The 27,941-nt window shown below is 41.8% G+C and overlaps 2 protein-coding genes across 2 annotated transcripts in view; both read left to right on the forward strand.

Annotated features, from left to right (window-relative positions):
* PARP11 (poly(ADP-ribose) polymerase family member 11) overlaps positions 1–16,433 on the forward strand; it is a 79,442-nt gene extending 63,009 nt beyond the window's left edge. Inside the window, exon 10 of the transcript XR_009549557.1 lies at positions 15,097–16,433. The gene's annotated coding sequence lies outside the window, so the exon portion shown is untranslated. The remainder of the gene's footprint in view (positions 1–15,096) is intronic.
* Positions 1–27,941, forward strand: part of CRACR2A (calcium release activated channel regulator 2A) — a 237,888-nt gene that overhangs the window by 34,835 nt on the left and 175,112 nt on the right. The window lies entirely within an intron of this gene.

Here is a 27,941-nt window from a genome sequence, read left to right on the forward strand (position 1 = left end):
TATATGATAATTGAAAGTATTAAAATAGTAAAAACATAAAAGAAATAAAGGAAGAGAGAAATAAATGTATCAACAGAGAAGAAAAATTGGACAGGTTTGTACTTGCTAATTTTAAAAAGCTGTTATAATAAAGCAATATGACAGTGAGATAAACATAGACAATCCAGAAATAAAGCCACACATGTATGATTGACAGATTTTTGTCAAGGCTGCTAATACAGTGGGAATAGTGAGGGTCTTTTTTTTTTAACAAATGGCACTGGAACAATTGACTAGCCATGTGGGAAAAATAAAACCTTCAACTCATGTCAACCACACATTTTAAATCCATGTAATAGTATATACCCTAATGCAGAGCTAACATTGTAAAGACTTCCACAGAAACCATTAGCTTAAAAAAAAAAAAGTGACATTGGCTAGGCACAGACAGGACAGAGTAGCACAAAGACAAAAAAAAAAAAAAAGCTGAAGAATTAAACTTATTAAAACTTGAACTGTTTGCTCTTAAAAAAAAAAGTATCAGAAAATACTAAGACTAGGTATAAATCCTTGCAAAACATGTATCTAATCATGGACTTGTATTAAAAATAAAAAGAACTCTTAAAATGAAATTCTAAAGAGACCATTTTTAAAACAGTGGCTCATTTTTAAAACAGTGCAAAATATTTCAGCAGACACTTCAACAAAGAAAATATGTGTGGATGGTAAAGGTGCACAGAAAAGATACTCAGCATCATTTAGCGGTGAGAGAAATGCCAGTTAAAGCTTCAGTGAGATACTGATAGACACCAGTAGGAATGGCCCAAAGCAAAGAGACAAGTAGTGTGTCATGCTGACAAGGATTCAGAGCAACTGAGACTTCCACACATGGCTGCTGGGAGTACTGACTGTACAACCACTTTGGAAAAACAGTTGGGCAGTTTTTTACAAAGTCACTATGACCCCCAAGTCCCAGTCCTGCATATATACCTATAGAAATGAAAATCTGGGGCCGGGTGGTGGCGCACCTGGTTGAGTGCACATGTTACAGTGTGCAAGGACCCAGGTTCAAGCCCCCAGTCCCCACCTACAGGGGGAAAGCTTCATGAGTAGTGAAGCAGTGCTGCAGGTGTCTCTCTCCCTCTCTATCACCCCCTTCCTTCTCAATTTATGGCTGTTTCTATCAAATAAAGATAATACAAATAAATAAGTAAATAAATAAAAGAAATGAAAAATCTGTGTCTACCAGAGACTGACTTCTACATGAATTTCCTTAGCAGCTTTATTCACAGTAGTCCAAACTGAAAGCATCCCAAGAGTCATAGCTCCTGATAAGGAGTTGACAGACAGACAAACTGCTATATTCATTCATTGAAGACAGTCAATGCACATGACTATGAAGTCAGAAACATATGATGTGTGAAAGCAAGTACAAATACTGCACATATATTATCTCATCTCTTCAGAAATGCGGTTGTCATAAAAACAGTCTAGTAATTCCTAGAGTCATAGGAGCAGGAATTGATGGTAGATGAACACACAGAAACTTTTGGAGATAAAAGGAATATATCTGGGAGTCGGGCGGTAGCGCAGCGGGTTAAGCGCAGGTGGCGCCAAACTCAAGGACTGGCAAAAGGATCCAGATTTGAGCCCCCGGCTCCCCACCTGCAGGGGAGTCGCTTCACAGGCGGTGAAGCAGGTCTGCAGGTGTCTGTCTTTCTCTCCTCTTCTCTGTCTTCCCCTCCTCTCTCCATTTCTCTCTGTCCTATCCAACAACAATGACATCGATAATAACTACAACAATAAAACAACAAGGGCAACAAAAGGGGAATAAATAAATAAAATTTTAAAAATAAAGGAGTATATCTGTGTTGCATGTAGGAGTGTTATATACATTCATCCAAGCTTGTTAAACTTCACTGCCAAAATGAAGAGTGGATACATAATGGAAATGATTCAGTAACAAACACATAAACTACTGATAGCTCTGACAACATGCATAAACTTCATAATGTGCTGCTAAGGGAGCCAGGCACATGTAACTATGTAGTATATTCTTCTATCTGTTTCAAGTTTAGAATAGGCAGAAAGCAGTCATTAGATCCTGAAAAAAAAAAAAAAAAAGAACTGTGCTTACATCCAAAACAGGGACTAGGGAGTAGTTACGGCTGAGAAGAGACCAGACATAACTTTCTGTGAGTGGTGAGAATATTCTCTATTTTGATTGGAATGCGGTTCCCAGGTAAAAATTTGTCTAAACTTGATGAATTGTACACTTACAATCTGGATTTTGTTGTATATCACTTTGATAAACTTCCTTTTAAAAAAATAACATGCTGCCATACACTTATTTAATTTGTACACAGCAGTCAGAATGAAATGTAACAAAATGATGCCCCAAATCCCATTTCAGACCTCCCGTGTCAAGTTAAAAAAAATATGCATCAGATCTGAGCTAGCACAGGATAGGCCGAGCTAGGAATTCAATCGTCTCACTCCCCTTCCACTCTTCTTTGTGTGTGCTGTTTGGTGGTTTTTAACTGAGCCTCAGAACGCTGTATACATTCGTCTTTTAGAATAAACAACTGGCAAAGCTGTAGGCTTTCTAAAACAATAGGACTCCATACAAATATCCTCTGCTGTGAGAGTTCACATGGACACAGTGCAGATTTCAAATGGCAAACCCCATCCTATGGTAATTCCCCCACCCTCTGTTAGATTGCCAAAGAAAGCTGCTTTCAAACAACAGTAACAACAGAAGAAAAGACATCAGGGATAACAATGACAAACTGGACAGAGCAGTATGAACAAAGGGTTAACCAAGGCCAAATGTGAAAAGGCCACATATTAGAGCAGAAACACTAACATCCCAGTCTTAGCATCACCTTGCCTGAAACCTGAAGGGAAAAATTTAGGTAGAGTGAGTCAGGAAGAGAGGGAGAGATGTCAGTTGACTACACACATCTGTGAACCTTGGGAAGCAAGAGTCAGAGAGGGAGAACACAGGGTGAAACTGGGACTGAGGATGGGGTACTGCACCAAAGCAAGGATCTCTGGGAAGGAAACGGGGCCTGCGAGAGGGGTTGTGGTCCTAGGTTGGGGATAAGACTATGTTGCAGATACTTGTGATGCAGAGATAGGAAATGAAGCCAATGTGTAGACAATTTTTCTGTAAACCATTAACCTCCAAATAAAAAGAAGAAAGAAGAGGAGGAGGAGGAGGAGAGAAAGAAGGCCAGCCGTTTCAAATCCATCACAGACAGGAGATGCTGGAGAGCTCAGCAGGGATGTCTGTGGCTGCTGTTATTCACTGGGCCTGCCTTGAAGTTCAGAGAGAGGTGAAGCCCTGAAACATCACTCACCTGCTGTTGCTGGAATGTGGATGTGAGCTCCTTCCTGCATTGTGCCTCCTTCTCCTGAGGCACAGTCAGTTCAGTTCAGGCATTGGGAGGGGGGGGGGGTGTCGCAGGGGGGGGCATTCTTTTATCCCTGATAAGCTGTCAAGTGCAAGGAGCAGGAATCTCTTTCCTAGTGGATTCTTTTTTATTTTTTTAATTCCCTTTTGTTGCCCTTTTTTTTTTTTTGGATGTCGTCATGGATAGGACAGAGAGAAATGGACAGAGGGGGAGAGAAAGATAGACACCTGCAGACCTGCTTCACCACCTGTGAAGTGACTCGCCTCAGGTGGGAAGCTGGGGGCTCGAATTGGAATCCTTGCGCTTTGTGCCACGTGTGCTTAACCTACTGCACTACCACCCAACTCACTCCTAGTGGATTCTTATGGTCCAGTTGTATCAAGTCCTGGGCCAGGTAGTGGTGTACATTACAAATTGTATGAAGTCACAAATATTTGGGGCTTTACTATCAAAAGGGAATAGCAATTTTATTATGGCTTAAGGAAAGTGAGGGGTGCTTTCTTTTTTGATTGTGTCTAGAGATTACTCCTATGAGCTGACTGGTTAGAAAGGTGGTTTGGTGTAAGTAGACCCCTTCTTTGCCTGGTCAATAGTTTATATTTCTAGGAAAATTTCAGAATGGGTTCATTCCTACATTTTTCTCCCTCTAGATGGGGCTCATCTCACTCCAGCCCACATTTCACTGTCTTCAAAAAATCCCGAGGAGAGGGTAAAATGGCACAGGTATCATCATACTTCTTGTCAAGAATGCTGTCCTTTCCCTCTCCTCTCCCTTCGTTCTTTCTTTCCTCTGTTCTCCTTTTCCTGTCTTCCTTCTGTTCAGCAGCTTGATTGAACACATAAGATTTGCCAGACATTTCCAAAGTTAACAACAACATAGCCCTTCTGCTCGGGTTCCATGAAGTAACGGATGTGCACCATGGAATCACAGTGCAGCTTTCCAGTGTTTTCATGATGGAGCAAGGAAGGTGACACGGTGCTAGAAAGCCAGGTCTAACTGTGAATGGACATGCAGACTGTCTTACACTGAGATCTCTGTCTCTGAGAGGGTGATGGAGAGCCTTCAAGTGTTGTAAGCAGAGAGGATTTCTGAGTGAGGAAATGGCTCTGACCCCATTATGAAGGGTGGCTCAGGGCTGTGACGATTACATTTCCTCATCCTCTAGCCACTAGAGACTTCTAAGTTCAGCTCTGAGCTTCTCTGCTCTCTCTTTCTCTTTCCTTTGCTTCTCTAGCAGTAACTCCACCACTGCAGTCTTGTGATCTTGCCCGTTCTCATTGCTTCAAACAGAATCCACTGAGTGATGTCTCCCAGCTTCACGGCTCCAACCCAGAACTCTCTACTGGTCCACAAAGTGCTGCATCCAACGTCCTTCTTGCTCTCCGCTGAACCATCACAAACCCATTATCTCCTTCATCTTTTCCAGCATCACAAGTATCACCATAGTCCACCCAGTCAGTTACACAAGTCCTGCCAACATTGCAGACATTCCCTCTCTCCCTCATGCCCCCCCCCCCCGCAGCTTCTGTGAATTTGGTTTACCGACGCCAACCCCAGATCCATGGATGTTCTCAACATCCTCCATATCTCTAGCCCAAGCCCCCACAGTCCCTCTCTACTGCAGCACTTTCCTAACTGCATTCTTTACTTCCTCTCATCCTCCTCGAATCCTCAGAATACGCACTAGTTGGATTTCACAGAAACCAACATCTGGCCACATTATTCAGCTGTTTAAAAGCTATACGTAGGACAGGAGTGGATAGCATAATGGTTATGCAAAGAGACTCTCAAGGTTTCAGGTTCAGGCCCCCCCCCGCACGAACGTAAGTCAGAGCTGAGCAGTGCTCTTGTAAAAAATAAATTAATAAATAAAACAAAACCTATCATTAGTACTTGTTGCACTTAAAAATGCTCTTCTTCCTGCCCCTCCATCACGTGGCACTTAACTCTTTCTGGAATACTGCAGACTACACTGCCTGCTGAGTCTCCTTCACATTCTCCACCCGTGTGTGTTGCAGACCCTAGAGCTGCCCCGCACAACTCGCACTCCCACACTGGGGCTCCTTCTGGGACTTCTTGTCATTAGCTGCCATCTTATTAAGTGATTTCATTGTCTGGTCTCCACTGGGAGACAAGCTCCAGGAGATAAGGAATTTCTCACCTATGTCCTCAGGGCCTCAAAGAGACCCTGGTACAAAGTGCATGCTTTGAATAAATGAACATGGCTCCCTTAGAGAGCAGAGGAGGGATTGCGAGGGCTTGAATCCATTCGGTGAATGCTGCGGTGGGAAACAGGGAGCTCCAGTAATGTACGTGCGGGAAACTGAATCAGTAGTAGCTGGGGTCTGGAAAAGCATGTGGGATGCAAGAAAAGGAGTTGGGCGGGTGGTAGTGCCATGAATGTGATGCAGAATTCAAGTGGAATGGTAACAGCCTAGTGTGTGGAGAAGCCGCGGGGCTGGAGAGGATGAAAGAAAAGCAACGGCTTTGATACGTGCAATCCCTTGTTGTGTTTCCAAGAAAAATTTATGAGTAGAATTTGAATCTCCATATTTTCATGGAAAATCCAGGTTTTTGTAATTTTGGCATGTATTTTATTAAGCTATTATTTCCGAGACTCTTTTCTTTTCTCTGGTGATTATGGAGTCTTTGTCTCCTCTTGTGTGTTTTGTGATGCATCCAGAGAAAACACCAGAAGGTGAATATCCCAAGTTTAACTGTCTGATCAAGATTCTGCATTTCCATCCTATTAATTTTTTTACTTTTATTTTCATTATTTTTAGACAGAGACACAGAGGCAGAGAAAGAGTGAAAAAGCCCACAGCAGGAAAGCTTCCTTCAAATCTGTGAACGGGGTTTGGGCTCGAACTTTACATGTGGTAAAGCGCGTGTTAGCCATGTGAGCTACTTCACTGGCCCCATTTTTTTTTAATGCAAAACTTTTGGCTTCAAAATCTCCTGAACCGTTTGGTTTTTTTCAGATCATAAAACTCTTTGAGCCTAGATAGGAGATTTTATTAAGGCAAAGAGACAGAGGGTCTTAGGATGGACTTCAAAGGTCATTTTCACTCAGCAGAGAAAACAAAAACAAAGCAAGTAAACAAAAACCCAGATAAACATAGCTTATCATAGATAACATAGATAAACATAGCTTATCATAGATAACATAGATAAACATAGCTTATCATAGATAACATAGATAAACATAGCTTATCATAGATAACATAGATAAACATAGCTTATCATAGATAACAGATAAACATAGCTTATCATAGATAACATAGATAAACATAGCTTATCATAGATAACATAGATAAACATAGCTTATCATAGATAACATAGGTAAACATAGCTTATCATAGATAACATAGATAAACATAGCTTATGGGGCTTGTGCTGGCTGCTCATCAGCTCAATTTACTTTCCCAGCTGCCACCAGCAGCCCCGAACCTCATCATTTTCCACTTCAGGGCTGTTCCAGCTGCTGCTGCTGCTGGATTCATGGAGAATCACTGCCTGTAGCAAAATGTGTGTGTTGTGTTTTTAATGACACCATTAAGCTTCCTCCTACCCTCATCCCACCTGACATTTGCAGCTGTCAGTCAGCCATCTGACTTATTACCTCTCCCTCCTCCCATCTCTCATCCTGAGATATAAAGTCTCTCTCTCTCTCTCTCCCTCCCTCCCTCTACCTCTCTCTCTCCCTCTGCACTGTGTCCTCAGCAGGTGCTTGGTATGTGTGGCATCCGACAGCCACTGAAGGAACACACTGATAGAGATCTCAGATGCTTTTGACAGTTTGTCCAGGGCCTCACTGTATGACTTAAGGATCTTCATCTGCAGTATCTGCAGTGTGGAGTAAATAGCGATCAAGCAGAACTTCAAACAGCACAGGCATGCCCCCAGTGTCTGCCTGTCCTCATATGAGCACTAGACATCTGGAACACTTGACCACACCCACTCCCCTTGAATAGACATCTCATGGAAGTCATCTTCACTTTCTGAGTCTTGCAGGAGACTAACTTATGAGCAGACATTGCACCCCCTCAAAAAAATAAGATAAAGAGTTAATTTTCTTTCTTCTTTTTTAAAATTTATTTATCTGTTGGATAGATAGAGACAGAGAGAAATTGAGGAGGAGATAGAGAGGGGAAGGAGATAGAGAGACACCTACCTGCAAACCTGCTTCACTACTCATGAAGCTCCCCTCCCGTCCCCCCACACACACACATAGGTGGGAACCAGGGGCTTGGATCCTGGTCCTGGTCCTTGTGCCCTCTAAGTTGTGTGCTTAACCAGGGACACCACCACCTGGCCCCAAGAGTTTATTTTCCATTCAGCTCTCTGAGATAATCAGACCTAGCAGTTGCAGACTGAATGGAGCCTAGAGTTCGTTATGTCCTGGAATCTGCATTTCAGCCAGCACGTGGGGAAGTTCTTCAGGAATACTTTATGGATTTTGATAAGGTTGAGCCTTGAATGTGTGGCTCTACTATGTAAACACTGAGTCAAAAGAAAGTCTGGAGGTTAATCAAAATCTGACTGCTATTGACTCTCACATGATTCAATTTCATTTTGTATTTGTAGGCTTACTGGTTCTCCATTCCCAATATATATTTTTCCATTTTAGCAAAACAATGTTGTCTTTCTCCCAAACAAACCTTGTGCATTCCCTTTTCTGAATTCCTCTTCTTCCAGTTTTTAATTTCCTACTTCACTTTCTATCAAAGGTATATCCATCCTTTAGAGTGATTTCAATAAAGTTTAGTCCATAAGGATAGGTGTTCTAATTAAAAGATTTCTCCTTCCCCTCAAATCTCAGAGATCTTGATGTTTTAAAAAATATTTATTTATGGGAGTTGGGCAATAGTGTGGCGGGTTAAGCGCACATGACGCAAAGCGCAAGGACCGGCGTAAGGATCCTGGTTTGAGCCCCCAGCTCCCCACCTGCAGAGGCGTCGCTTCACAGGTGGTGAAGCAGGTCTGCAGGTGTCTATCTTTCTCTCCCCCTCTCTGTCTTCCCATCCTTTCTTGATTCCTCTCTGTCCTATCCAACAATAATAGTAACAACTACAAGAACAACAACAAGTGCAACAAAATGGGAATGGCCTCCATGAGCAGTGGTTTCGTAGTACAGGCACTAAGCCCCAGCGATAACCCTGGAGGCAAAAAAGGAAATATGTATGATAGAGATGGGCAGGATATGAGAGGAAAGCGGAGACAGGAGGGAGAGAGTGAAAGAGAGACACCTGTACCATTATTTCACCACTTGTGAAGCTTCCCCTTGCAGGTAAGAACTGGAGGGCTTGATCCAGGATCATTGTGCATTGTAATGTGTGCACTAAACTAGGTGCACCATCATCCAGCCCTGAGTTTTTGATTTTGTATCTCTGCTATTAAACACAACCTAATATTTTTGTTCTTTGTGCTTACATCTTATCTAGCTCCTGCTTTGATAGGACAGTCAGCAAACTCTCTGAGGACGGAACCATTCTCTATCACCTCTGTATCTCTGAGAACATCACAGAGTGTGGGTCATGTAACCAGAGCCCAAGAACCAGCTGTGGTGAAATGAATGAGAATTAAGAAATGTCAGAAAGGAAATGTGAAATGAGTGGTTAAGAACTCTTAGTTCTGAAAGACCCAGCTGGTGACAGGGTCCAGAGAGAGAGAGGAAGGAGAAAGGGAAGAACAGGAAGTGTGTTGGCTGGATCTCTCTTTGGAGGCAGCCAGCTGCAGCCCCAGAGAAAGTCTTTATTTTAAGGAACGAGAGAAAACAAAACTGGCACACAAACTCGGCAGAGGAAGCAATGATGTCACCCTTCTCCTCCTGCACAGATGTGCCACAGAAGTCAGAATTAATAGCCCAGACACCAAATTGCCTACCGCCACACTCATCTTACACGCAGACAACATCCACTATGTTTTAGAAGCTTAGTAAATATCTTGGAAGGGCAGAAAGTATTATCCAGAGTATGCACTTAGAAGGTACTTTTCAGCTTTGGTTCCTTGTGTACAAAATAATAATTAAATTTTGTTATGTCTATAATATACATGGATAATTACTGCTATCAGCTATGTATCTTTCTAGGGTTGGGGAGATAGCATAGTGTTTATGCAGAAAGATCTTTATGTCTGAGACTCCAAGGCCCCAGGTTCAATCCCAGGCACCGCCATAAGCCAAAACTGAGCACAGTGTTCTGGTTGAAAAGGAAACAAACAACAACAACAACAAAACACTGGTTTTAAACGGGGGGAAATCACTCCTTCTAGTGATGCTAAAAATATTGAGCAATTGGCTGGTCACCTGGCACACTGTCCTGGAGACCTGGCATGAAACCCAAGATACCACAGGGGTGACAGATACCTGCAAAGGACTTGGTTAAAGTAGCATTGGCTTTGGTGAAGGCCATGGAAGTGTCAGCCTAGATCAGGAGGACAGAGAAGCAGATGTGGTCAGTCTCTCGGAGGTCACATCTCTCTTGGTAAATCCATACTGAGCATCAGTATTTTTTTTTTTACAAAGTTATCAATTTACATTTTCGTAGCTTAAACTCCACCCATTATAAGTGTGTACATTAATTGTTTTAATAGATTTACAGGCTTGAAAGGCCATTGCAGCAAATCCAGTGTTTGAGTATTGCTATCATCCAAAACCATTTTGTTCGATTCATTTACAATGAGTACTCACTCACTCCTCTTCCTGGGGTTTTAATAATTTGCTTTTTATGGACATTTAATATAGATGAGATCATAATACATAATCTGCTCGTCCAACGTCTTTTAATTTCTTTTTGAAAGGGAGAGGCACCAGAGCACAGCTACATCATCTTATTTTATTAGAATATTGACTTCCACAATTGTAAGATAATAAGGGTATAATCCCATACAGTTCCCGCCAGCAGAGTCTTATGTCCCATCCTCTCCATTGGAAACTAGTAGTTCTCCCAATATGGGCTGATCCTATATATATAAGATATATATATATATATATGTATATATATTTCCCCATTTTTTCCAAACGCCCTGCCTTCACTCCCTTTCTTTCATTATTTTTTTTAAATTTATTTATTTTCCCTTTTGTTGCCCTTGTTTTTTTATTGTTGTTATGGTTATTGTTGTTATTGATGTTGTCATTGTTAGATAGGACAGAGAGAAATGGAGAGAGGAGGGGAAGACAGAGAAGGGGAGAGAAAGACAGACACCTGCAGACCTGCTTCACTGCCTGTGAAGCAACTCCCCTGCAGGTGGGGAGCCAGGGGCTCAAACTGGGATCCTTATACTGGTCCTTGCGCTTTACGCCATGTGCGCTTCGCTTAACCCACTGCACTACCACCCAACTCCCTTTCACTCCTTTTCTAGTTCACTACACCTACTACTATTTCCAAGTATCTTTCCTTTTTTCCTCTTCTCTCTCAGGTAAGCAAAACCATGTCTGGTATTCTCTGGTGTTTTCCAGATTTGCTTCCCTTTTACTGAAGGTATAAAAACAAGATTCCTGGTGACAGACACTTTGGGTCCTGGTGGAATTGGGGTACAGAGCCCTCTGGTTTACTTCCCCTATCATTTCCCCCTCTGGGAGTATGGACCAAAATCTGTTGTTTTTTTCTTAGTAATTTAATAAAGATTAATAAGATTGTAAGATAATAGGGGTACAATTCCACATAGTTTCCACCACCAGAGTTCCATGTCCCACTGGAAGTTTCCCTACTCTTTTTATTTTTATTTTTTTGTCATTTTTCCACTTTATTGAATAGAACAGGGAGAAATTGCGAGGAGAGGGGGAGATAAAGAGGGAGAGAGAAAGACAGACACCTGTAGACCTGCTTTGACATTTGTGAAACTTCCCCACTGCAGATAGGGAGCCAGGGGCTCAAACCCTAATCCTTGTGAGGGTCTTTTCACATTGTACTATGTGCACTTAACTGAGTGCTCCACCACCCGGACCCTGAAGCTTCGCTATTCTTTATCCCTCTCTGGGAGAATGGGCCAAAATTCTTCATGGGGTGCTGAAGGTGAAAAGTCTGATTTCTGTAATTGTTTCTCTGCTGGACATGGATGCTGGCAGGTGGAGCCATACCCCCAGCTTGTTTCCATCTTTCCCTAGTTGTGTAGGGCTCTGGAGAGGTGAGGTTCCGGGACGCATTAGTGAAGTCATCTTGGAGAGGTCAGGATGGTTCCATGGTATCATCTGCAACTTGGTGGCTAAAAGGCAGTAAGATATAAAGCAAATTGTTCAATAAACAGGAAACCAAAGATACGAATAGAGAAAATTAAACTAGAGGTCTTCATGTGGGAAGAAGCTAGGAAATCTATTTTAGGTATGTTTCAAAGGACCCATGACTTTAGCAACTTTTGCCTGAGCCTGATAACTAACATGCAGGTGGACTGAAACTATGATCTAGGAAGATGGTGTCAGAGTTTAGAATAGGACTAGAAAGCTATATTAGGGCAGAGAGTAGCTCCCAAATATGAGGAAAGTAAATAAATACCATTAACTGTTAACCCCCTCGATCTGGCCTAGGGCCCATTATCTATCCACATTTAGCACAGGAGCCTGTGTAACCACTTAGTCCCTTTCAGTCTAAACTCGAGGTCCATGGTCACAGCTAGAAAAATTTTAGGCTGCACTCATTTCAGGACCAGTCTTTCTCTAGTGGCACACACAGTAGGTTGACCCAGCCTCCCTTCAGAGAGTGTGGCAGTCCCTACCATTGCTGCTATATAGTGAGGGCAATGAACCAAAAATTTTTATGGGGTGCAGAAGGTGGGAGTTCTGGCTGATATAATTGCTTCTCCACTGGACATGGGCATTGGCAGGTGGTATCAATATCCTCAGTCTGTTTCTATCTTTCCCTAGTGGGATAGGGCTCTGGAGAGGTAAGGTTCCAGGAAGCATTGGTGAGGTCATCTGCCCAGGAAAGTCAGGTTGGAATCAATAGCATCTGCAACTTGGTGGCTGAAATGCAGGAAGGTGGAAAGTAAGGCAAAATGTTTAATAAACAGGAACCATAAAGTAGGAATAGAGCAGATGAAAGTAGGGACTTTCAGATAGAAGGAAGCTAGGAAGTCTGTTCTAAGAACTGGTCTATCATTTTGTATGGAGCTCCAGATTTTAACCCAGAGTCCTATGTATACAAGGCATGTGAGCCCCCCCACTAAGCCCTCCTCCACCCCCTGCATTTTCTTCCGGAAGCGTGATCATTCTTTAGATCTATCCACTGTTGTAGCATGTGTCTGTAAGTCATTCCATTCAGTTTCTGGGTAAGTTTTCTGTTGGATGGTTGTACCACACTAGGTTTTATCCATTTACCAACTGATAAGACTTTTAGGTTATAATAAGTTCTGGGCTATATGAATAAAGTTACCATGGCAATTCATTCATTTGTAAGTCTTTGTGTGATCGTATTTTCACTTCTCTTGGCCATATTTCTTAGAATTAAATGTCCAAATTTGGGCCAAGTTTTAAACCAAGTTTACATTTGGTTTAAAGAAACAACCATTGAGGGTTGGGTGTTAGTGCACCCAGTTAAGTGCACATAGTACTAAGTAAAGGACCCATTCAAAAAGTCTGGATTCAAGCCCTCGGCTCCCTACCTGCAGGGGGATGTTTCATAAGTGGTGAGGCACGTCTCAGGTGTCTTTCTCTCTCCCTCTCCATCTCCCCCACCCCCCTCTCAATTCCTTTCTATCCTATCTAATAAAAATGGAAAAAATGGCTGCCAAAAGCAGTGGAGCCACAGTGATAATCCTGGAAGCAATTTTAAAAAAAAAGAAGAAAAGAAAGAAAGAAAGAAAGAGAAAGAAGGAAAGAAGGAAAGAGAGAAAGAACCATTGCTATTCCTGCCAGGAGTGTGCAAGAGTTCCCCTTCTCCATCCCCCCAATACTCCCTTTTTAAATAGACCACCCTAGTGAGTGTGTAGCTGCTTTGCTTTATGATTTTTAATTTTTTCATGTATCATTATGGGAGGCAGAGAGGCTGGAGCAGCATGATCCTGTGTGGATCCACCCCAGGACTTCTGGCATGTATAGCATGCTTTAACTCCACAGCCACCCCCTTCCCCTTTATCTATTTTAATTTACATTTCCTAATTATGAATTGAATATTTTTCATGTGCTTATTAGCAATTATTACTTCTTCTTTGGTGAAATGTTTATTTTTTAAAATATTCATTTTTAAAAGCTAGTTGTCTTATTACTGTTGAGCTTTTTTTTAATATTTATTTTATTTTATTTATTCCCTTTTGTTGCCCTTGTTGTTTTATTGTTGTAGTTATTATTGTTGTTGTCGTTGTCGGATAGGACAGAGAGAAATGGAGAGAGGAGGGGAAGACAGAGAGGGGGAGAGAAAGACAGACACCTGCAGACCTGCTTCACTGCCTGTGAAGCGACTCCCCTGCAGGTGGGGAGCCGGGGTTCGAACCGGGATCCTTATGCCGGTCCTTGTGCTTTGCGCCACCTGCGCTTAACCCACTGCGCTACAGCCCGACTCCCCTACTGTTGAGCTGTTATGGTGTCTTTTTATATTCTGGAATCAAGCTCTTCATCAGATACAAGCTTTGCAAATATCAGAGTGGTTGGTGACTTGTCTTTTCATCATGTTAAGGTTGTTTCTGAAAGTACAAAAGTTTTGAGTTTTAATAACATGCAATTGCTCATGTGTTAGTTGCTCCTATTTTGGCATCATCATTTCACAAATATTTTTTTTCTCCTATAATTTGTTCTAAAATTTTCATGGTTTTTATGAAGCTCTTATATTGAGCATTTTATCAGTTTTTTTTTAATTCCCTTTTGTTGCTCTTGTTTTATTGTTGTTGTTGGGATAGGACAGAGAGAAATGAAGAAAGGAGAAGAGACAGAGAGGAAGAGAGAAAGATAGACACCTGCAGACCTGCTTCACCGCCTGTGAAGTGACCCCCCCCCTGCAGGTGGGGAGCCAGGGATTTGAACCGGGTTTCTTACACCAGTCCTTGCCCTTTGTGCCATATGCGCTTAACCCAGTGCACTACTGCCCGACTCCCAAGTTTTTTTTTTTTTTAATGTTAATGTGAACGATCTACTTCTTACCCAGCTCTTATTGTCTTATTGTTGCAAGGAGTCATGTTTTCAGTAATGTGTTTCGTCCTTCTGTTGCTAATTGAGTCACCATAAATTTAAGAAGATTTAATTTCTGGACTCTCATTTCTAATCTAGTAATCTATATGTATTATTATTGTTATTGTTATTATTATTATTGTTACTGGTTCCACGTTGTTTTCATTATAGTTTCATGATCATGCAATGTTATCCTTCATTTCCTTCTTTTTAAAAGTTGTTTTGGGGGCCCCAGGTCACATCAAATCGATGGGGTTTACAGTCAACAATATTTATATACCTTTCCCATATTTGGGAGCTACTCTCTTCCCTGATCCAGCTTTCTGGTCCTTCTGCCAGCCATGACATCATCTCCCCAGACAATAATTAGGATCCACCTGCATATCAGATTTTAGGCTCAGGCAAAACAAAAACAAACAAACAAAAAAACCCTACTAGTATAGCCACAGGCCCTTTGGAATATAACTAAAGTATGCCTAGTAGCTATCTACAAAATGGAGGGCCCCCCCCCCCCGACTCTTCATCTGCCCTATTCCAGCCTTTAGGTCCATGATTGGTCAACAATTTGTTTGGTTTTGTATGTTAACTCTCTTGTCAACCACCAGGTTCCAGATGCCAGCATGATGCCAACCAGACTTCCCTGGACAGACAACCCCACCAATGTGTCCGAGAGCTCCACTTCCCCAGACCCCTTCCCCACTAGGGAAAGAGATAGACAGGCTGGGAGTATAGATCAACCTGTCAACGCCCATGTTCAGCAGGAAAGCAATTACAGAAGCCAGACCTTCCACCTTCTGCATCCCACAATGACCTTGGGTCCATACTCCCAGAGGGTTAAAGAATAGGAAAGCCATCAGGGGAGGGGATGGTGGGAATTGTGTGAAGTTGTACCCTTCTTATCCTATGGTTTTGTCAATGTTTCCTTTTTATAAATAAAAAGTTAAATTAAAAAAAAAAAGTTGTTTTGGTTACTGTAGGGTTTTTACATTTTCATATAAATGTGTTATTTCTGCCAAAAAGCCTGATGGGCTTTGTGATCTGATAGATGGCGCAGTGGTAAAGCTTTGGACTCTCAAGCAATGAGGTCCTGAGTTCGATCCCTGGCAGCACATGTGCCAGAGTGATGCCTGGTTCTTTCTCTTTTCCTATCTTTCTCATTAATAAATAAAATCTTTAAAAAAAACGCCTGATGGGGTTTTAGTATGTTGATCCTATAAATCAATTAAGGAGAACTGGCGTATTGATAATATTGAGTCTTCCATCCCATGAGCATTTCACTTTTATTTATTAAAGTCTGACTTTGGATTTAATTTGTTCTTTGCCTATCTAAGGTCTTTCTTCTTATCTAGTATGTGTGTATTCAGTGATATAGTTTCCCTTTAAGCATGCTTTCACTGCACTTTACAAATTTTGATAAGCTGTATTTCATTTTCATTTAGTTAAAAAAATTAAATTTTTTTATTATCTTTATTTTATTTACTGGATAGAGACCGCCAGAAGTCAAAAGGGAAGGGGGTGATAGGGAGAGACAGAGAGAGACCTGCAACACTGCTTCACCACTTGCAAAGCATTCCCCCTGCAGGTGGGGACAGGGGGCTCTAGCCTGGGTCCTTGTACACTATAACATGTGGCTCAACCAGGCGCACCACCACCTGGCCACAGTTCAAAATATTTTTTAAATTTCTCGTGAGTCTTCCTTCACCCATGTATTATTTATATATGTCTTTATCGTCCAGATGCTTTGAGATTTCCCAACTATCTTTGTGATTGATTTCTGGCCTACTTTTGTTATGGTAAGAATTTTTGTAGAATTTCTATTCTTTCAAATTTGTCAATGTTTATTCAATGGTCCCACTGTGAACTATCTTGCTGAACTGTCCGTGCAAGTTTAAAAAAAATGTGCATTCTACTTTTGTTGAATAAAGTATTACATAAATGACAATTAGATGCAATTAACTGATGGTGCTATTGAGTGCAACTATATACCTACTGATTTTTCTGCCTGCTGAATACATCAGTTATTGCAGGAGGAGGTTGAGGTATCTAACAATAATAGTGAGTTTGTTTCTCCATGCAAATCTGTCAGTTTTTTGTTTACATACTTTGATATGCTGTTCAGATGCACGCAGTAAAGATAGTGTCTTCCAAAGAATGTTATAACCATTGTGGTATCTCTCCAGCCCTGCCTTCTTTTTCTGAAGGTGTATTTATTTTATTGTAGAAAGAGGGGAGAGAGGAGAGAGAGAGAGAGAGATTGACTCCAAGTATATTTTAGTAATATGCAGATCCAAGGATCACATACATGGCTACCTCCCCTGTTTTATTTATTATTATTATTTTTTAAATTTAAGTTACTGACTGGATAGAGACAGAAATCAAGAGGGAAAGGGAGATAGAGGTGGAGTGAGAAAGGGAGACACTTGCAGCCCTGCTTCACCACTCATGAAGCTTTCCCCCTGCAGGTGGGGGTCAGGGTCCTTGCACATGGTAATATGTCTGCTTTACTAAGTATGCCACTGCCTGGGCCCTCCCCTAGCTTTTATTGAGCATTGTATATAATTCTACTGTGTCCTCTTTTGACATCAATTATTCTTCTTTAAAACTATCATTGTATTTATCCTACAGTTTACACTATACATTTTAACTAATCTAAGTCTTCTTGTAGATATGTTTCTATTTCTTAGTTCCTCCCTCCTGTCTGTTATAATGTTGATGCCACTCACTTATGTATATGCAAACATCACCCACTTTATTATCACCACTATTACTTTGAACAAAGAGTTGTCTGTTTGATTAATTAGTAAGAATAAAATTAGAGGTGTGTTTTTTTTTTTAATAGAGATAGAGGGGCAGAAAGACAGAGATAGAGAAAAGAGTCTACAAAACTGAGGTTTCCTTCAGTGTAGTGGGAGCCAGGCTCAAACCTGGGTCATGCACATGGAAAAACAGTGTACCCAAGTGTGTTATTTTGCCAGCATAAGAATTTTATTTTGCTTCCCTTATTCTTTAAGGTTTTTTTTTTTAACATTTATTTATTTATTTATTCCCTTTTGTTGCCCTTGTTGTTTTATTGTTGTAGTTATTGATGTCATTCTTGTTGGATAGGAGAGAAAATGGAGAGGAGAGGGGAAGACAGAGAGGGGGAGAGAAAGACAGACACCTGCAGACCTGCTTCACCGCCTATGAAGGGACTCCCCTGCAGGTGGGGATCCAGGGGCTCAAACTGGCATCCTAATGCCTGCACTTAACCTGCTGTGCTACCGCCCGCCTCCCTGCTTCCCTTATTCTTTGATGTTCTTCCTTTGGTAATATAGATCTAAGTTTCTGACCTGACCTATATTATTGCTATTTTACTTCTTTCTGAACAGCTTCTTTTTGCATTTTGTTGCAGCCCTGGTGGAGATGAATTCTTTCCATTTATATTGTCTGGGAAAGTCATTATTTGATCTTCATTTTAAAATAATAATGTTGCTGGATCTAGACTTCTAGGTTAATGGAGTTTTTTCTTCCAACATTTTAAATATTTTTCTCCTCCCTCCAGCCAGTGTAGTTTTCTTTTTTTCCACTTATAGATGAGGTATCCCTTCCTCATTCCACCTTGACTTCCTTTGCTTGTGGTCTTCTGCAGGCTGGTGCAGAAGGTTCTTCTGCACATGTTCCTGAGTACAGATTGTTGTCTATTTATTCTTCTCAGTGTTATCTGAGTTTCTTGTATCATCAGTTTTGAAAATTTTCAGTCATTATAACTCAAATTTCTTCTGTTCTAATCTTTCTTCCCTGGTGTTTCCATTACTCAGATACTTTTGTAGTAGTCCTACAGTTATGAAATATTAATTTTTTAATTGCCACCAGGATTATTGCTGGGGCTTGGTGTCTAACACTACAAATACATCACTCCTGGTAGCTCTTTCTTCCTTTCTTTCTTTCTCTCTTCCTTCCTTCTATTATACTTAATAGGACAGAGAGATACTGAGATGTGAGATGGAGATAGAAAGAGAAAGAGTCACACCTAGAATTGCCAAAACCATCTTAAGGAAAAGAAACAGAAATGGAGGCATCACACTCCCAGACCTTAAACTATATTATAAAGCCATCATCATCAAAACAGCATGGTACTGGAACAAAAATAGGCACACAGACCAGTGGAACAGAATTGAAAGCCCAGAAGTAAATCCCAACACCTATGGGCATCTAATCTTTGATAAGGCGGCCCAAAGGATTAAATGGAAGAAGGAGGCTCTCTTCAATAAATGGTGCTGGGAAAACTGGGTTGAAACATGCAGAAGAATGAAATTGAACCACTTTATCTCACCAGAAACAAAAATCAACTCCAAATGGATCAAAGACCTAGATGTCAGACAAGAAACAATCAAATACTTAGAGGAAAACATTGGTAAAACACTTTCCCACATACACCTCAAGGACATCTTTGATGAATCAAACCCAATTGCAAGGAAGACTAAAGCAGAAACAAACCAATGGGACTACATCAAATTGAAAAGCTTCTGCACATCCAAAGAAACTATTAAACAAACAGAGAGACCCCTCATAGAATGGGAGAAGATCTTCACATGCCAGACATCAGACAAGAAACTAATCACCAAAATATATAAAGAGCTCAGCAAACTTAGCCGCAAAAAAGCAAATGATCCCATCCAAAAATGGGCAGAGGAAATGAACAAAACATTCACCACAGAGGAGATCCAAAAGGCTAACAAACATATGAAAAACTGCTCTAGGTCACTGATTGTCAGAGAAATGCAAATTAAGACAACACTAAGATACCACCTCACTCCTGTAAGAATGGCATACATCAAAAAGGACAGCAGCAACAAATGCTGGAGAGGATGTGGGAACAGAGGAACCCTTTTACATTGCTGGTGGGAATGTAAATTGGTACAGCCTCTGTGGAGAGCAGTCTGGAAAACTCTCAGAAGGCTAGACATGGACCTTCCATATGACCCAATAATTCCTCTCCTGGGGTTATACCCCAAGGACTCCATAACACCCAACCAAAAAGAGGTGTGTACTCCTATGTTCATAGCACCACAATTCATAATAGCTAAAACCTGGAAGCAACCCAGGTGCCCAACAACAGATGAGTGGCTGAGAAAGCTGTGGTATATATACACAATGGAATACTATGCAGCTATCAAGAACAATGAATCCACCTTCTCTGACCCATCTTGGACAGAGCTAGAAGGAATTATGTTAAGTGAACTAAGTCAGAAAGATAAAGATGAGTATGGGATGATCCCACTCATCAACAGAAGCTGACTAAGAAGATCTGAAAGGGAAACTAAAAGCAGGACCTGATCAAATTGTAAGTAGGGCACCAAAGTAAAAACCCAGTGGTGAGGGGTAGACATGTAGCTTCCTGGGCCAGTGGGGGGTGGGAGTGGGCGGGAGGGATGGGTCACAGTCCTTTGGTGGTGGGAATGGTGTTTATGTACACTCCTAGCAAAATGTAGACATATAAATCAGTAGTTAATTAATATGAGAGGGGGAAATCAATTGTATGTCTCAAAGTTTCTCAAAAGACAAACTGAATCTTTCTAATATATAGGCTATGTATTTGATATGCGGACTCTCTCAAAAGCCTAGACCAAGTAGATTAGAAGCATCCAATAGCACAGCTATATACAAGATACTGGGTACTGTCCAGCAAACCATAACAAAGGGACTTTTCAAAGTTAACCCAATTAACAAATAATGAGATGATAATATTAACTATCGATTGTCTTTTTGAACCCTAAGACAGCAGGAACCTCACATCTTCACTATAGAGCCCCTACTTCCCCCAGTCCTGGAACCCTTGGATAGGGCCCACTTTCCCATATGCATCTCCCAATCCAAACCAAATAATATTGCATCCGCCGATCACAACCTAACCAAAGCAACGATTGCCACCTCAACATGCTTCACCTCAGACTGTATCCAGAGACTTCACATGTGGAATGACAACCCTTCAGCTTCATTACTCGGGTGAGACCTTTCCTTTTATATTCATCTCAGGTAGTTCACTTTCTAACAAAGTCCCATAACCTAGATATACACCAGTTTCTGTGAGAGAGAGCTTATGTGCACATGTATCCATAAACTACTGCAAAATATATACCTGAAAGCAGAAGTACACTAGAGTTTGCAGTGAGTACCTCCCTAACACTTCCTCTCCACTATTCCAAGCTTAGGATCCATGATTGCTCAACAAATTGTTTGGCTTCATATGTTAACTCTCTTTTCAATCTCCAGGTTCCAGATGCCACCAGGATGCTGGCTAGGCTTCCCTGGATTGAAGACCCCACCAATGTGTCCTGGAGCTCAGCTTCCCCAGAGACACACCTTACTAGGGAAAGAGAGAGGCAGAGTGGGATTATGGACCGACCAGTCAATGCCCATGTTCAGCGGGGAAGCAATTACAGAAGCCAGACCTTCTACCTTCTGCAACCCTCAACGACCCTGGGTACATGCTCCCAGAGGGCTAGAGAATGGGAAAGCTACCATGGGAGGGGGTGGGTTATGGGGATTGGGTGGTGGGAATTGTGTGGAGTTGTACCCCTCCTACCTTATGTTTTTGTTCACTAATCCTTTCTTAAATAAAAAATTTTTTAAAAAAAGAATAAAACTACTACACTTAGCCTACCTAAAAAAAAAAAAAAAAAAAAAAAAAAAAAAAAAAGAACCTTAGCCATGTCCATATGGGAATGGCAGTGTGTAACAGTTCTGATGATCTCTGCATCAGCCTTCCTTTTCCATGTACAAGTTCAAATAAATCTCTAAGATCCTGAAAAATAAAAAAAAGAAAGAAAGAGAAAGAGTCATGTGCACTCAACCAGGTGCACCAAAAGAGACCGAGATCAGATCAAATTGATGGGGTTTACAGTCAACAATATTTATACACCTTTCCCATGTTTGGGAGCTACTCTCTTCCCTGATCCAGCTTTCTGGTCCTTTTTCCAGCCATGACATCATCTCTCCAGACAATAACTTGGATCCACCTGCATATCAGATTTCAGGCTCATGGGGAAAAAAAACAAACTAGTATAGTCATGGGCCCTTTGGACTATAACTAAAATAAGCCTACTAGCTATCTACAAAATGGAGACAAACCCCGCCCCCAAACTCTTCATCTGCACTATGCCAGCCTTTAGGTTCATGATTAGTCAACAACTTGTTTGGCTTTATATGTTAACACTTTTTTTCAACCACCAGGTTCCAGATGCTACCATGATGCCAACCAGACTTCCCTGGACAGACAACCCCACCATGTGTCCTGGAGCCTCACTTCCCTAGAGCCCTACCCCACTAGGGAAAGAGAGAGACAGGTTGGGAGTATGGATCGACCTGCCAATGCCCATATTCAGCGGGGAAGCAATTACAGAAGCCAGACCTTCCACCTTCTGTATCCACAGTGACCTTGGGTCCATATTCCTAGAGGGATAAAGAATAGGAAAGCTATCAGGGGAGGGGAGGGGATACGGAGTTCTGATAGTGGGAATTGTGTGAAGTTGTACCCCTCTTATCCTATAGTTTTATCAATGTTTCATTTTAATAATTTTTTTAAATGATCAAAAAAAAAAAGAAAGAAAGAAAAAGAAAAGAAAGAGAAAGATAGGCAACTGAAGATCTGCTTCACCATGTGTGAAATGTCCTCCCTGCAGGTGGGGAGTGGGAGCTCAAACCTGGGTCTGTGTGCATGGCAATATGTGCACTTAACTGGGTGTGCCACTCCCTAGCCCCCTGGAGTGTTAATATTTTAAGTGGTTGGGTGGAGGGTAGATAACATAATGGTTATGCAAAGAGACTGACATGCCTGAGGTTCCAAAGTCCCAGGTTCAGTCTCCTGCACCACCATAAGCCAGAGCTGAGCAGTGCTGTGGTAAAAAAAAAAAAACAATAATAAAAATAAAATAAAATATTTTAAGGGGTGTTTTGTTTTGTTTTGCTTTGCTTTGTTTCTTTTTGCAATTTGGTTTGGAAATTTCTGCAGACATATCTTCAGTCTCACTAACACTTTCCTTATCTGTGTTCATTCTACTAAGGAACCCACCAAATCCATTCTTTATTTGATTTTTTAGCATTTCTTTGGAATCTGTCTTGGAATTTCTGTCTCTCTGCTTACATTACCTGTGTGTTCATGTATGTTGTTCACCTTTTCACCAGCACCCTTAACATAACAATCCTTGTTATTTTTAATCCCCTGGCACACAGTTCCTAAATATGTGTCACATCTGAGTTCATTCTGATACTCACTTTGTCTCTTTAGACTCTTTTTCTCTTGCCTGTTACCCTGCCACTAGCTTTTTGTGGGCAGTAACCACAATGCATTAGGAAGTGGGAGCTGAGGCGAACTGGCCTTTATTGTGAGGTTTTATGCTAATCTGACTAGGAGCTGAGCAATGGTTAGTCCACTCTTCAGTGCCCTGGTCAGTGGTTAGCTTACACACTGGTGCCAGAGGCATCTGTTATGTCTGGTGTCCCTATGGCTTTCAGCTGCTTCATTTGTGACCTATAATGTTCTTATACCGATGCTGTGATAAGGTCCTGTGAGGTATTCCACAGTCTTATGATGAAATCTTCATCGTGTATAAGCCAGTCTCTGGGCCGTGGTGCTCTATGTCTTCTCTTCTCCCCTCTAAGAGGAATCTGGAATTGGCTAATTAACCTTTACCCAGACAGGTGAGCTACTTTATGATGGAGAGTTCTTTGGGTGTATTTATTAATAGAAACTATCCCTCTCTCCCTCATCTCTTTTGGGTCCTCACCTTGAGAATCAGGAGGGCTTCTTTTTTTTTTTTTTTCCAGATGTATTAGTACATTTATTTTGACCATAGCCACAGGTGTATCCATGATTTGTGTAGTGATACCGTATCATGCGAGCTTCCTGTTTCTTAAGATCATACCAGTGGATATTGGAGAGGTGCCCAGGCAGACACTTCAGGAAGGAAATGACATGGGAAACTCATTGTTTTAGATATTTATGTATGTGTCTAATATGTGTACATTTAAATTTTTTAAAATTTATTTCGCATGAAATAGTTTCACACTAGAAGGAATCAAACCAGGCATATTAGGCATGCAAGCTGTATGCTCAAGCAATTGAGTTATTTTCTCTTATAAAGACAAAGCCCTTGAGAATGTGGGTGCCTCCCTAGAGCTAGCGGAGGGGAGTTCTCACCCTTAGAAATACACACAGAGCGAGTCGGGCAGTAGCACAGTAGGTTGGGCGCACATGGCGCCAAGCGCAAGGACCAGCATAATGATCCCGGTTCAAGCCCCTGACTCCCCACCTGCAGGGGAGTCGCTTCACAGGCGGTGAAGCAGGTCTGCAGGTGTCTATCTTTCTCTCCCCCTCTCTTGCCTCCCCCTCCTCTCTCCATTTCTCTCTGTCCTATCCAACAGTGATGACATCATCAACAACAATAAGAACTACAACAATAAAACAAGAGCAACAAAAGGGAATAAATAAATATTAAAAAAAAAAGAAATACACACAGCCTCCAGCAATGCATCACAAAGATCCTTTAAGCTTTAGTTGCCATTTCAGAGCTGCCTCACAGTGAGCTCATCAGGGCTCTGATTCTCTGACTCTTCATATTTATGGTGACACTCACTTAGCCTGTGACATCAATTTTCTGATGGGTCTAAGAAAAGGAATTTATCTCCACGTGGTTTGACTTTCGTTGTAAGGGAGGACCAATGGATCCTAGGCTCTTTCCACGTCGCTGCGGAAGTTGGATGCCCTCCGTTGTTTTACTGTCACTCTCTGTGTCTTTGAAACTAAGCTGCTTTTACTGTAGATGATATGTATCTTGGTCTTCCTCCTATTTGATTTATCCTGACAGGCGGTGCCTTTTAGGTGAAGGGTTTAGTTAAAATTCTTTAGCTGTCTCTGCTTCTCCCCTCTGCCCACCCTTTTCTCACACCACCACACATTGCTCTGATACCAGCTGGGTGTCTTATTATGTACTAGAGAGATTCCGTGTGTTCAGGACTCAATCCCACAAGATTCTTTTCTGCTTCAGACACCAATTGCAATTCCAGATTGCCACCTGTGGTTCTCTCTTTATGTTTAAATATTTTATTTTAATGAGAGAGATATATGGCGATCAGAGCACTACTCAGCTCTGGCTGATGGTGGTGCTAAGGATTGAACCCAGGACCTCAGAACCTCAGGCATAAAAGTCTAATGCAGAACCATCATGCTGTCTCCCCAGCCTGCCACATGTGTTTCTGATACAGCTTCCCAATGCCCCTTCTTCAGGCCTAATCAGCATCCTCCCACAGCCTGAACAGCTCAGAAGCCAGTTTACCACTAACCTAGTGATTCTCAGACAAAGGACATTAACATCGCCCCACCAGATATTCGTTGGGATGCGGCATCATCTAAGTTCATTTCCCACGTCTACGCTCGACCGGACCTGCCAATATACACGGATATCTTCGCCCACCCTGTTCAACGCTTGACGTCTCGTCACCCAATCTGGTCCCCTACGCCTTCACTGAACTTCTCTGTTCCAGTCTCTTGGAAACAGAGCTGGCAGTCAGCTAAGGTAAAGAACAAACATCTAATCACAGACCCCTGCAAGCGTCAACCCGGCTTTGACCTAGCACGTTATGATTGGGCCCTCCTCAATCGCTATCGAACAGGCCATGGCCGGTGCGCCACTATGTTCCATCGCTGGGGAGCCAGAGACAACCCGAACTGCCCCTGCGGCTTCAGACAGACTATGACCCACATAGTCAATGACTGCCACCTCTCCAGATTCAAAGGAGGTCTCGAAACTTTACATCAGGCTCAACCTGATGTTGTTGACTGGCTACGCTAGAAGAAGAAAAAGAAGGACATTAAAAGGCATGAGTCAACAATGAGATAAAGAGGCACTTAGGACGAGGTCTTAAACAAAGGAGTGTCTGGTCCCATTTGGGGCCTGGCTTGGTGACTTGTGGACATATTCTAGTCCACCACCTCATTGACATAAAGTCAGTCTTGGTTGAAATGGGCTTGTCAGGGATAAAATGATGCTCACTTGACCTCTGTGACCCTGAAACAATTTCAGGAACTGAGGACCAGAGACCAAATATCACAGCAGAGACGTTCCCATTGTTCTCACTGTTCACAAAACTGCCAGGATCTGGGCGGAGTTGTGAGTCAGGCATCAGGGAAGAAGGCCAAATCCATATGTCTTATTATAACAATATCATAATAACAAGATCACAGTAGTTCATTTATATTCAGTGTAATGACTAAAATGGTTGGAATCGCATTTACTATTTTGCTCTTTGTTGTCTATTTTTGCCACATCGTGTTTTTTTGTTTGTTTCACCTCTTACATCTTATTGTTGTGTTAAATAAGTGTTTCTAGTACATTATTTTTTATTTCCTTTTGTTGCCCTTGTAGTTCTTGTTGTTGTTATAGATGTCATCGTTGTTGGATAAGACAGAGAGAAATGGAGAGAGGAGGGGAAGATAGAGATGGGAGAGAAAGACTGACACCTGTAGATCTGCTTCACCGCTTGTGAAGCGACTGCCCTGCAGGTGGGGAGCCGGAGGCTCGAACCAGGATCCTTACGGTCCTTGCACTTTGCACCACGTGTGCTTAATCTGCTGCACTACCGGCCAACTCCTTCTAGTACATTATTTTAATTCCACTGTTGATTTTTTTTTGGCTGCATTTTTACATTATTTCCTTAGTGGTCGCTCTGGGAATTACAATCTGCATCTCAATTTATTATGATCTAATTTAGAACAATATGGAATTAATTCTAGAGATGTTATATAGTTTCCTTTCCTCTTCCTTCCTTCACTCCATTCTTAGAGCTTCCCTATGTGTGTCATATGAACAACAGTCCAGTTTTGTGATTTTGTTCTCTACATAACTTTGTCTTTTTAAAAATAAATTTGTTGGGAGTCGGGCTGTAGTGCAGCAGGTTAAGCACAGGTGGCGCAAAACACAAGGACCGGCATAAGGATCCCGGTTCCAACCCCGGCTCCCCACCTGCAGGGGAGTCGCTTCACAAGCAGTGAAGCAGGTCTGCAGGTGTCTATCTTTCTCTCCTCCTCTCTGTCTTCCCCTCCTCTCTCCATTTCTCTCTGTCCTATCCAACAACAACAATGACATCAATAATGACTACAACAATAAAACAACAGGGGCAACAAAAGGGAATAAATAAAATAAATATTTAAAAAATAATAATAAAAAAATAAATTTGTTTTATTTCAACAAGAGAGATCAGAGCACTGCTTATCTCTGGCTTATGGTGGTGCTGGGAATTGAACCTGGAACTTGGAGCTTCAGGTGTGAAAGAGTTTTTGTATAATCACTGTGCTATTTCCCTAGTCTACTCTCTGCCTGTTAAAGAAGAAAATAACATTTATAGAGTCCTTGAGTTTACACACTGATCATTTCTGCAACTCTGTTTTTTTCCCTATGGAATTGTGTACTGTCTGATATCACTTCCTTTTGATAGTGAAGGACAACCTGCTGCCCAGAGCCATGGAAACCCAGAAACTGAGGTCAGGAGATGCACAGTGGTGGTGCACTGCACTCACATGCAGGAGGTCCCAGGTTCAGGCCCCAGTATCACCAGTAACCACAGCTATGTGGATCCTGCCATCAAAGAGTTTATAGAAACAATTGTATTGCAAAGAAAGGGCCTTGCTAGTTTGATAAACAACTTGAGTCAGGAAGTCTGATAGTCAACTTCAATAGAAATGTAATGGTCAATTCTGGTTTTATAGAGAGTTCAATTCAGGTATTAGTAGTATTCTAGAAAGAACCTTCCATATCTATGAAGGGGAAGGGAAGAACATACTGAAATGTAAGAAACTGGTGGGAAAAACATCATCAAGTGTTGTTAAAATTCGGAGGCTCCAGCCAGCCGGGCTAGCTTCACGGGCGGGTAACAGAGACGACCAGAGACATACGGCTGGGCAGGGAAGCTGTATTTCTTTATTCAGGAACAACGATTCATAAACTAAACCAAACTAATCACCAAACAAAACTCTGCTGTCTCTTTGTGGCGGCGCAAGCACTCTCTCTTACTCTCAAACTCAGGAACCCTCTGCTGCTTCTTTTCCCACAGCAGCGGCGCCAGCACTCTCTAACTCTGCCACTCTCCAACTCTGGAACTCTGGCCTCTCTACAACTCTCAAACTCTGGAACTCCCAGAACTCTGGAACTCTCGCGGGGTTCCTTGGGGTGGGGCCAAGCGGGCTCGCGAAACTAACTGGACTGATCCAATTCCCTTGGCGGGGGAGAACTAGAACAACCCAATGTAAGCATACAACAATTCCCCCTTTTTCTTTTAACTAAATGACTACAGTATCAAGGGTGTGGGGTGAACAGAAACCTATATCGTACAGGCATTTTTTAAAAAAAGAAACTGGCACAAACATGGAGAAACATGTAAGCAAGTAACAAGAACCAGTGTGCTGCCAAGGGAAGGC

The sequence above is a fragment of the Erinaceus europaeus genome, chromosome 4, assembly GCF_950295315.1.
Source record: "Erinaceus europaeus chromosome 4, mEriEur2.1, whole genome shotgun sequence".
NCBI classification, from domain to species: Eukaryota; Metazoa; Chordata; class Mammalia; order Eulipotyphla; family Erinaceidae; genus Erinaceus; species Erinaceus europaeus.